Source organism: Callorhinus ursinus, unplaced genomic scaffold (genome assembly GCF_003265705.2).
Source record: "Callorhinus ursinus isolate GAN/ISIS: 27379988/994484 unplaced genomic scaffold, GSC_fseal_2.0 scaffold11, whole genome shotgun sequence".
NCBI lineage: Eukaryota > Metazoa > Chordata > Mammalia > Carnivora > Otariidae > Callorhinus > Callorhinus ursinus.
Window position 1 is genome coordinate 41,951,634 of NW_027397073.1, and position 10,566 is coordinate 41,962,199.

General features: G+C 32.8%; 1 non-coding gene across 1 annotated transcript; it reads right to left on the reverse strand.

Annotated features, from left to right (window-relative positions):
• Nucleotides 1-9,682: 9,682 nt before the first annotated feature.
• On the reverse strand, nucleotides 9,683-9,805 carry LOC112835382 (U6atac minor spliceosomal RNA). The gene has a single exon (XR_003211197.1). It is a non-coding gene; the product is annotated as a U6atac minor spliceosomal RNA (small nuclear RNA).
• Nucleotides 9,806-10,566: the final 761 nt, after the last annotated feature.

Below are 10,566 nucleotides of genomic sequence, written 5' to 3' on the forward strand. Positions count from 1 at the left end.
TTAAATTCCCTTTCATATGCCCTCTTAACTCTCTCTACATCCCTTTAGAAGTAGATATCAAAATTATTCAATATTTGTAAAATTAATTTTAGCCTTTTTTTCTCCACTAAATTTTAAGCTCCAAAAAAAATCAAGTTTGCATTGTTCTTTTTTTGTTCCAGTGTCTAGTAAAATGCTTAGCACATTTTTCATATTCTAGAATATTAACCTAATGAAGAAGATAAATGATAAGTTCTGTAACAATATTTCTTCAAATGTAGTCCTCAGACCTGCACTGTGGTTAAGTCTTCTGAGATCCAAAGTCCTATTGTAACCCTACCTCAATTACTGACCAGCTGTGTTTGGGTAAAACTTTGGACAAATTGCTTAACTTCTCTGCTTCAGTTCTCTGATTGGTAAAATTGAAATAATAGTTCTGATCTCATAAGGTTATTGTAAGAAACATTTAGTTAATACAAGTAAAGCTAGAACAGTACCTGGCACAGGGAAATACACAAAAATATTAATTATTAATATCAGAATCCTTCTTTGTATATGGATAATCTTTTATACACTGCCATATTACTGGTAATATTTTATTATATTTATTACATTTACTTAATTTTAATTATATTACATTCTTGACAATTATAAAACAGTAGTCTTTATTAAGAATTAAAATAACTCTTCTGATAATACAGCTCTCCAAAGTAAAATTATAAATTGTCAAGGAAATAATATGAGGATTTATTTATTGCTTCCCCAGAGCCTGACATATTGCAAAGCTGGTTCTTTTAGTTTGAAGTCATGAGTCAGTGGCTGATGACAGTTATTCTGACTACAAATTTATGAAATGTAAAGCTAAAGTTGGCCACAGAAAGACATTTAAATGGAACATACAAAAGGTCAACTAGTTAGTAAAAAATAAGACAGACTTGTGTTAGACATGGGAGCCCCCAAAAGTCAAGAAATTAAGGAACCACAAAGAATGAGAATGGACAAAAAATTCAGACCAAATGGGGACGTAAAAAGTGAATTTTGGAGACAAGCTGCTGTTTTTTATCTGTAAAGTTTTGTTTTCTGCTCTATTTATAGACTCCCATTTGAATTTTGAATACAGGGGGAAAGTAGAGCCTCTTTGTAAATAAAAATTAATGAAAATTAAAGGCAAATAATAATCCATTGACAATATATCTGTATAATTCCAAAATAATTAGATGGTAGATGTTTCAATAGAAAATAAAATTCAAATCAATCTTTCTCCCTCTAAGCAACTGAAATAATGACATATGCAGATTTACTAAATCACTTGCCACAGCCAGAGTCCTGTCTGTTCTAAACTTTTTGAAAGCATGCTCATCCGGTTTATTCATAGCAATTTCAGGAAAATTAAGGCAAAGTGATAGTTTACAGTCCCTCTCCCTAACAGGACTTCAATAGATTATTTTAATATGACATTTCATTAGGACAAAAATGTCTGAGTTAAGGAGGACTAAGCACACATTATGGAAATAACTATACCCATTTTGCTTGCAGGTTGTCAATGCCACAGCAAGGCCTAGATAAAAATCAGGATGTTGCATGGTAGGCAGACAGTGTGTTCACTCTAGCATACAGGGCATTAGAGGGATAAGTACCACAAGGAGAAAGGTTGAAATGGTAAGGATACAGTGGAAAGCAAGAAACAAGACTTTGATACTAGGGAATTTAGCCAAGGAAGTGACAGAAATGAAGTAAATAGTATCATTCAAATAATTTGCTTAGGAAAATTTGTTCTCACTTTAATGATCAGCACTTGATATAAATTTGGTAACAATCATTATAGTATGTAAAAATATAATTAGTAAATTATTTTTAAAATGCCCATATTCACTACATTTAAGCCACATCCAACTTCTTTGTATGTATCTATAATTAACTACCACCCTGTTCTTAATAGACTGCTAACAAAACTCCTAATAAGAGGAGAATACTATTTTTCTTTGGCTCCCCAAGGAACTCCTCCTCTTCTAGGGTGTGCTTTTAATTCATGTCATTTCTGTCTGTGACTCTGAACTTCTTACTGAAGATAAAGTCAATCACTGTTTGTGGGAACTCTCCTACTCTGGCTCTAATGGCTTCTAAATCAGCCTGGAAAGCATGTGCTTTTAGCAGCCTGGAAGATGCAATTAATTGTTTTTATCTAAATCTATTCACTTTAGAAACCAGAATGTACACTGCTTGGGAATGAGCTTATACTACGTTAGATCTCACTGGTTTAGATAAGAGGAATAAAAAAAAAAGAAAGAAAGAAAAAAAAAAGAAAGAAAGAAAGAAAGAAAGAAAGAAAGAAAGAAAAAGAAAAATGAAAGAAAGAAAAGAAAAAAAAACAAGACTGAGTAAAGCTCTGTAATTCAACTGAACAAATGTTTATGGAATGCCTATAATACATTCTTGGCTTTCACTGATGCTATTGAGGTTTTTGAGCTGAATCCTGGTAAATATTGTTCTTTTAGCTTTTTAAAATCCTTCATATGTAGGTTATAACATAATTTTAGCTTATGCATGCACAAAATGGGTGAAGAAGCCAGATCTCTTATTTATGTGCAATTCCTATTGAACAATGACAGCCCTACTTAGAAACTGTGCTGAATCAAATTTAGGACAAATATCGATGGCAAAGTTATAGGATATCGAGAAATTTTTACAATATATAAGTTGTAGGTGTAGCCTTGTATGTACTTTGTTCTTATGTACTTTCTCTGACCTTCAGAGAGTCTCAGACGGCTTCAAATTGCTGGGGATAAATTATGTTCTTCGTGTACAACTAGCCAGATGGAGAAGGCAGAGGATATCCATTCTTATTCCAGCACAGCAACACGATTAAAAACTCTTTAATGTGGAGATTTCAAAGATTTCTAAAGATTAGAGGGTTGGAGTCTTTCATTACTGAGCAATACAATGAGAGAGGCTAAAAGGAACCCTGCACCCTGTGTTCTGGCAGTTAACTGGTTTGGATAGATATTTGTCATTTAAGAATGAGAATAAAGAGAACATGTGATCTATTTAAATAGCTCAGATTAAAAAGAAGAAAATAATATTAAATTTAATCAAGTACAATCTTAGGGAAAATAATAGTAAAATTTAATTTAAACAATTCAAGCATATTATTTGAAATAGGTTAATAATTAAACTGGGTAGTCTTTTCCCTAAAGAAGCCCATGGAAGAAAGCCTCTCATATTTTGTAGGAAAAATATTTGGGTCAGTTCTAACATATCTTGACTGCAAATTCCTCTCCTGTAAAATGATAAGGTTGGACTTAGATTGCTACTTAGATTTAGCTCTAAAATTCTAGAGATTTTATGATCATCAGTAAGAGAGACTTTACAAAATAACACCAAGTAAATTATTCCAAGGACAACAAAGAAGCAGATCAAATAGACCACATCAAAACTAAGATTGTCCAAATTTCAGGTAGAAGGCTTTTGAACAGAACGTCAAAACCTGATTCTAATCATTAACTTAGGTCAACTCACTGTAAACAATTTAGATTCCAGATAAACTCTACCTAATCTTGAATTACTGTGAAAATGCCATTTCCCATTTGTAATTGCATTTGTTTAGCTACTTTCCACTGAATGTTTACTTGAGGATTTCCTTTCTATTTGTCATTTGAATAATGATCATTATTATGTCCTCTAAGTGCTTTCCAGTATACTCAGACATGTAGTAAAGTGAGACAATGCCTCGAGATAGGTGACCTCAGTTAGCATGCGAGGAATGAGTTGAAGAGTGCTCATGGTAATAAATCCTGAAAATTTACTTCCTCAACATTTCTTTGATATAGGAATATATATTCAATTAAACCCTACTTCAAATGATAAATCTCTTGGACCACTTATAAGGCAGCTGTAAAAATATCATTGGTGAGTAAATGTTTCTCATTCATTTCTTATTCTTATTTCTTTAATATCTAATAAAAATATATAGGTTAGTGGGTTAGAGTATTTGCTTTAAATTAATTGATTAGGGTTCCTGTCTTGGTGATGCCATTTATGAACTGTAAGATCTTGAATGAAGTATTTAACCTAACTAATGTGTCTAATCTATAAAATGCAGAAAATAAATTTCAAAATATTCTGAGATTTAGAGGAGAAAAAGCTATGGAAAATAATGCCTCAGTAAACACAGGGGTGCAGACATCTTTTCAAATTAGTGTTTTCATATTCTTTGGATAAATACCCAGTAGTGGAATTACTGAATCATTTGGTAGTTCTGTTTGTAATTTTTCGAGAAACCTCCATACTGTTTTCCATACTGGCTGTACCTATTTACATTCCCACCAACAACGCATGAGGGTTCCCTTTTCTCCACATCCTTGCGAACGCTTGTTATTTCTTGGCTTTTTGATACTAGCCATCCTGACAGGTGTGTGGTGATATCTCATCATGGTTTTGATTTGCATTTCTCTGATGATAGTGCTGTCAAGCATCTTCTCATGTGTCTATTGGCCGTCTGTATGTCTTCTCTAGAAGAATATCTACTCAGGTCCTCTGTCCGTTTTTTAACCAATAGTTTGTTTGTTTGTTTTGGTGTTGAATTGTATAAGTCTTTATCTAGTTTGGATGTTAACTCCTTGCCAGATATATCATTTGCAAATATCTTCTCCCATTCAGTAGATTTCATTTTTATTTTATTGTTGGTTTCCTTCACTGTGCAAAAGCTATTTAGTTTGATGTAGTTCCAATAGTTTATTTTTGCTTGTGTTTTCCTTCCCTTAGGAACCGTATCTAGAAAAACATTGCTTTGGCCAATATCAAAGAAATGACTGCCTGTTTTCTCTTTTAAGATATATAAGGTTTTATGTCTCACATTTAGGATTTTAATCCATTTTGAGTTTATTTTTGTATATGGTGTTATAAAGTGGTCCAGTTTTCCTAATACCATTTATTGAAGAGACTATCTTTTCCCCATTGTATTATTGCCTATTTTGTCATAGATTAATTCACCATATAATTGTGGGTTTATTTCTGGGTTTCCTATTCTGTTCTATTGATCTATGTGTTTATTTTTTGCCAGTACCACATTATTTTGATTACTACAGCTTTGTAAATCTGCAATTGTGATACCCCCAGCTTTGTTCTTCTTTCTCAAGATTGCTTTGGCTATTCAGGGTCTCTTGTGGTTTCCTACAAACTTTAGTTCTAGTTCTGTGAAAAATGCTTTTGATGTTTTGATAGGGATTGCATTGAATCTGTAGATTGCTTCAAGTAGTATGGACATTTTAACAATATTTTAATCCATGAGCATGGAATACCTATTTATTTGTGTCGTTAATTTCTTTCATCAGTGTTTTATAGTTTTCAGAGTACAGGTCTTCTATTTCCTTGGTAAATGTATTTCTAAGTATTTTATTCTTTTAGGTGCAGTAATAAACGGAACTGTTTTCTTAATCTCTCTTTCTGCTACCTTGTTATTAGTGTATAGAAATGCTACCAATTTCTTGGTATTAGTTTTTGTATCCTGCAACTTCACTGAATTCATTTTTTGCTTCTAGTAGTTTTTTGGTGGAGTCTTAGGGTTTTTATGTATAATATCATATCATATACAAATACTGACAGTTTAACTTCTTCCATACCATTATAGATGCCTCTCCTTCCTCCCTTTCTTTTCTTTCTTTCTTTCTTTCCTTCTTTCTTTCTTTTTCTTTCTTTCTTTCTTTCTTTCTTTCTTTCTTTCTTTCTTTCTTTCTTTCTTTCTTTCTTTCTTTCTTTCTTCTTTTTCTTCTTTCCTTCCTTCCTTCCTTCCTTCCTTCCTTCCTTTCTTTCTTTCTTCTTTCTTCTTCTTTCTCTTTCCTTCCTTCCTTCCTTCCTTCCTTCCTTCCTTCCTTCCTTCCTTTCTTCTTTCTTTCTTTCTTTCTTTCTTTCTTTCTTTCTTTCTTTCTTTCTTTCTTTCTTTCTTTTTTTTCTTTTTTCCTTTTGTCTGATTCCTGTGGCTAGGACTTCTAGACTATGCTGAATAAAAGTCTTATTCCTGATCTTATTCCTTTTCTTATTCCTGATCTTAGAGTAAAAGCTCTCAGTTTTTCACCACTGACTATAATATTAGCTGTGTGTTTTTCACGTATGGCCTTTATTATGTTCCCTCTAAACCCACTTTGCTGAGAGTTTTGTGTGTTCATCTAGAAAGCACTTTCCTATTTCTTTTTTGATTTCTTCTTTGACTCATTGATTAATTTATTGATTTCCATATATTCGTATACTTCTAAAAAACTGTTACTTGTTTCTGTTAATGTCTGTTATTGATTTTTTAAAATATTTTATTTATTTTGAGAGTGAGAGAGTGGGTGAACAGGGAGAGGGGCAGATGGAGAGGGAGAGAATCTTAAGCAGACTTCACGTTAAGCACAGAGCCTGACACAGGCTCAGTCTCACAACCATGAGATCATGACCTGAGCCGAAATCAAGAGTCAGTCGCCCAACTGACAGAGCCACCCAGGCACCCTTGTCTGTTACTGACTTTTAACTATTTCATTTTAGTCTGAGGATAATATGCTTTATTTGACTTCAATACTTTTATCTTTACCAAGGCTTATTTCATGGCCAAGTATATGGTCTATTTTGGAGAATATTCATGTGTAATTAGGGAAGAATGTATATATTCTTTTTGGAGGAGTGTACTATAAATGTTATCTAATTACTTTATACTGTTGTTCAAGTCTTCTATTTTCTTTTTGGTCTTCTGCCCACTTGTTCTATGCATTATGGAAAGCAGAGTGTTAAGGCTTCAACTTGTATTATTGAATTGTATATTTCTCCCTTCCAATTCTCTCAGTTTTTTGTTTCTATTCTTTGATTTCTGTCTTTAAGTTAGATATTTTTAAAAAATATACTAGAAAATTTTCTTCTTTTTTATTATATTACAAAAATTATTTTCTTAGTAATTGCTTTGGGCATTAAAATTAACAACTTTTTTTTTTTAATTTTGCTAGTTCAAACCTAGTTTAAACGACAGTAATATTTTTTTAATTTCAGTTATTTTTAACTCCATAATTTCTATTTGTTTAAGATAATTTCCATCTTTGTATTAATATTCTCTATTTGATAAAATATCTTTCTAATTTTTCTTTAATTCTTAGATATGGTTTTCTTTAATCCTTTGAACATATTTAGAATTGCTAATTTAAAACCTTTGCCTAGTAAGACCAATATCTGGGCTTCATTAGAAACAGTTCCGATTGACTATTATTTATTTATTTTTTTACTGTTTATAGGCCATATTTTTCTATTTCTTTGCATTTCATATGCTTTTTTTGAAAATTGGGTTTTAAATAATATAATATGGCTACTCTGTTGTAATTTTTATTAGTCAATTTCCTGGTTTAATTCTCTAAATTCTGCATTCTTTGTCATGTATGGCTTCTGAAATCGATTCAATTAGCCTAGTAGTCAGCTAATTATTGGACAGATATTGCATTAATTGTCTTGAACTAGTAAGTTTCCCAGCCTTTGCTTGAGGATTCTGTTTGTTTTAGGGGTAGGTCTACAGTGCTTTAGCAGATAGTCCACATTTCTGCCTTAAATTTCATGACTTGCTTGTACAGAAGCCTCAAGGTCAATCAGAGATGAAAGATTAAGGACTTCTCTGATCTTTTCTGGAAATACGTATATACACATAGGGCCCTTTTGGGGTAATTTTGTTATATATATATTTTATCAATTGTTAAATTCCATAATATTATATAATTACTATTTCCCCATCTATCATCTTTCCCATTATGGCTTTGCTCCCACCCATTGCTTTGTGCTATTATTGACAAATATGTTACATATATCATAATGTATATATTACATATATCACAATACTGTATATAATACTATTTTATACAGTTGCTTTTTAAATCAGGTAAGATAAAAAGCAGAAAAAATGCAATAATAGTGTCCATAATTACATAATTACCTTTATTTAGCTTATTTTTCTCTTGATTAACATTTTATTGTCTTGAAGAAAACTTTTCTATAGTTTATACATAATTCAACTACTATTAAAGAATAAGACAAAATTTTTCCAATCACCTGAGTTTCTCCATCAGTGAGCACATTGTTCCAGGTGATATGGCATCTGGATTAGTTGTTTCCCCACTAAACATGACTCTACTTAATTAAGTGGAATGTAAATCATTCTTTCACCACATCTTAGCCTAATAATCATTTTTTAATACCCCATGTCACTGAGAGAATATATTCCTACCAAAATAATTATGAGATTATACCTGAATCACTTAGACTTCTTCATAATTAGAAGCAAACAAAAGATTGATATCAAACAAGAATCTCAATAGAAGGAGTATGGGGTTGTCTCTATAGTTGACTGCCTTTAGATGAACCACTACTAACTATCCTTAATTTCTGTTTGCACGTAATTACTGAATTCTCAAGTGTGATGGCCCTACCCAGTCAGGTCACATGCCGCTGAACTACCTGAGTATTCCACAATTCAAAGCCTAACTCTAGAATTATATGAAGAATGTGGAGATGAAATGAATGTGGAGTTACTAAAATGGTACCTCCATGGAAAGAAAATATAAGACACTTCAGATTCCATCCGTCAGTGATAGATTAGGCAAATCCAATAGCTTTCTAGTCACTTTGATTGTTAAAGAAGCCCCAAATCAACTCTAAACACATCTCTTCCCTTACTCTGCCTCAGACATGACCCTTGACTGGGGCTCTACACTAGGGAAGGAGACATGCTCTACAGATCACTCCTTTTTTCTCTTACTTCCCTCCTTCCTGTTTCTATTTTTTTTTTTTTCTAGGTAAGGGGGTGGGTGGGACATACACAAAGGCACATAAGCTTTATTCTTGACTGGGAAGCAGTTGCAATTCGCTATCAGCTGTGCTGCTGCCCTCTGGCAAACACTGACTCATCATTGATTCTTCTAGGTAGCAGCCCTCTTGGGGCTCATGGATGAAGTTTTTTTATTTTCTTTTGTTTTGCTTTGATTTTGGTTTTGGTTTTGGTTTTGGTTTGTTTTCTCCAAGGAGGCAGGGTACTGTGTGTTATGCCTACTGCAGAGTTCACTGATGTGTGTTACTATCTGTTAGCAAGCTTCAGCCCGACTTCTTTTAGTTCCTGCCAATACAGTTGCTTCTATAAAATAACTACTGCTGAGATTTGCTTGGTTGGCCAAGAACCCTTTTACTTGAGATATCAGCAAATGTTTCAAGCCTAGGTGAATTCTGCAGTGTCCACTAGATCCACATGGATACACACATGGCTAATGTCATGCCAAAAAAGTGGGAGGGAGGCTATTTCCCTACTGCCCCCTTTCTCTCAATCCATTGCTCATCTGCTAAGCTTTTCACAATGGCAGATCAGTACAACTGTGCTGTGAGAGAGACAAAACAACTTTCCATGTGTATTTGACATTTGAAACTGTGGTATCATTTGTTCATTTGCTTTATATTGTGCTGTCAAATGTTCTGTGTATAATAGGAATATCAGCCCTTAAAGGTCATATGTGTGGTAAATACTTCCCAATTTTATAGATTCGTTTTTTTTAAAGATTTTTATGTATTTATGTATGTATGTATTTATTTATTTGAGAGAGAGAGAGCATGCACTCTCAAGAGGGGTGGGGTGGTGGTCAGCAGGAGAGGAGCAGAGGAGGAGGGAGAGGGACAAGCAAACTGGCAGCTGAGCCCAGAGCCCCATGCAGGGCAAAAATGTTGGTTAGATGCCATGTACATGGAAATACCTTAACAGTATGCATGTTGTCAGGCCTGGGGGCCTCTTCTGTCCTTGTCAAGGGGAGTGCTAACCTTCTCTCCTTTCATATAACAATCCTTTATTTATTTTTTACCATATTATAGTAAGCTTTCTAGTCACTTTGATTGTTAAGGTTTAAATTTTTATATAATAAAATTTGTCATATTTTTATGATTCTGAATTTTGTATTACACCTTGAAAGTCTTTTCTATGTGATTATAATTTCATTTTTAGCACTCATAAAAATTATGTACGTAGATATATTATTCATTTGAAATTTATATTTTTCGAAAAAGAATGGTGGAGATCCATTTTTTTAAGTAGCTATCTAATTTTTCCAAATATAGTTTACTTAATACTTCATATTATCTCCACTGATTATTATAATTACTTTAATATATATTAAATATCATTTTGGTTTTGGGGATTCCCTTCTAAAAAATCATTGTTAAGATAGTCATTTCCTAGATATTGTATTCTTTACTATAGCTTTTATAATTGTTTAAATTATGTCTTTAAATAGTCTAAATACATGAAATATCTTTCTAATTATTTAACTCTTTTTTTATTATGTTAATCAGCACACATTACATCATTAGTTTTTGATAGTGTTCCATGATTCATTGTTTCTGCTCCAAGCAGAACATGCCATATTTAATACCCATCACCAGGCTAACCCATCCTCCCACCCCACTCCCCTCTAGAACCCTCAGTTTGTTTTTCAGAGTCCATCATCTCTCATGGTTCATCTACCCCTCCGATTTCCCCCCCTTTTTACTTTCCCCCCAGATATCTTCTTCTTCTTCTTTTTTTTTTAACATATATTGTATTATTTG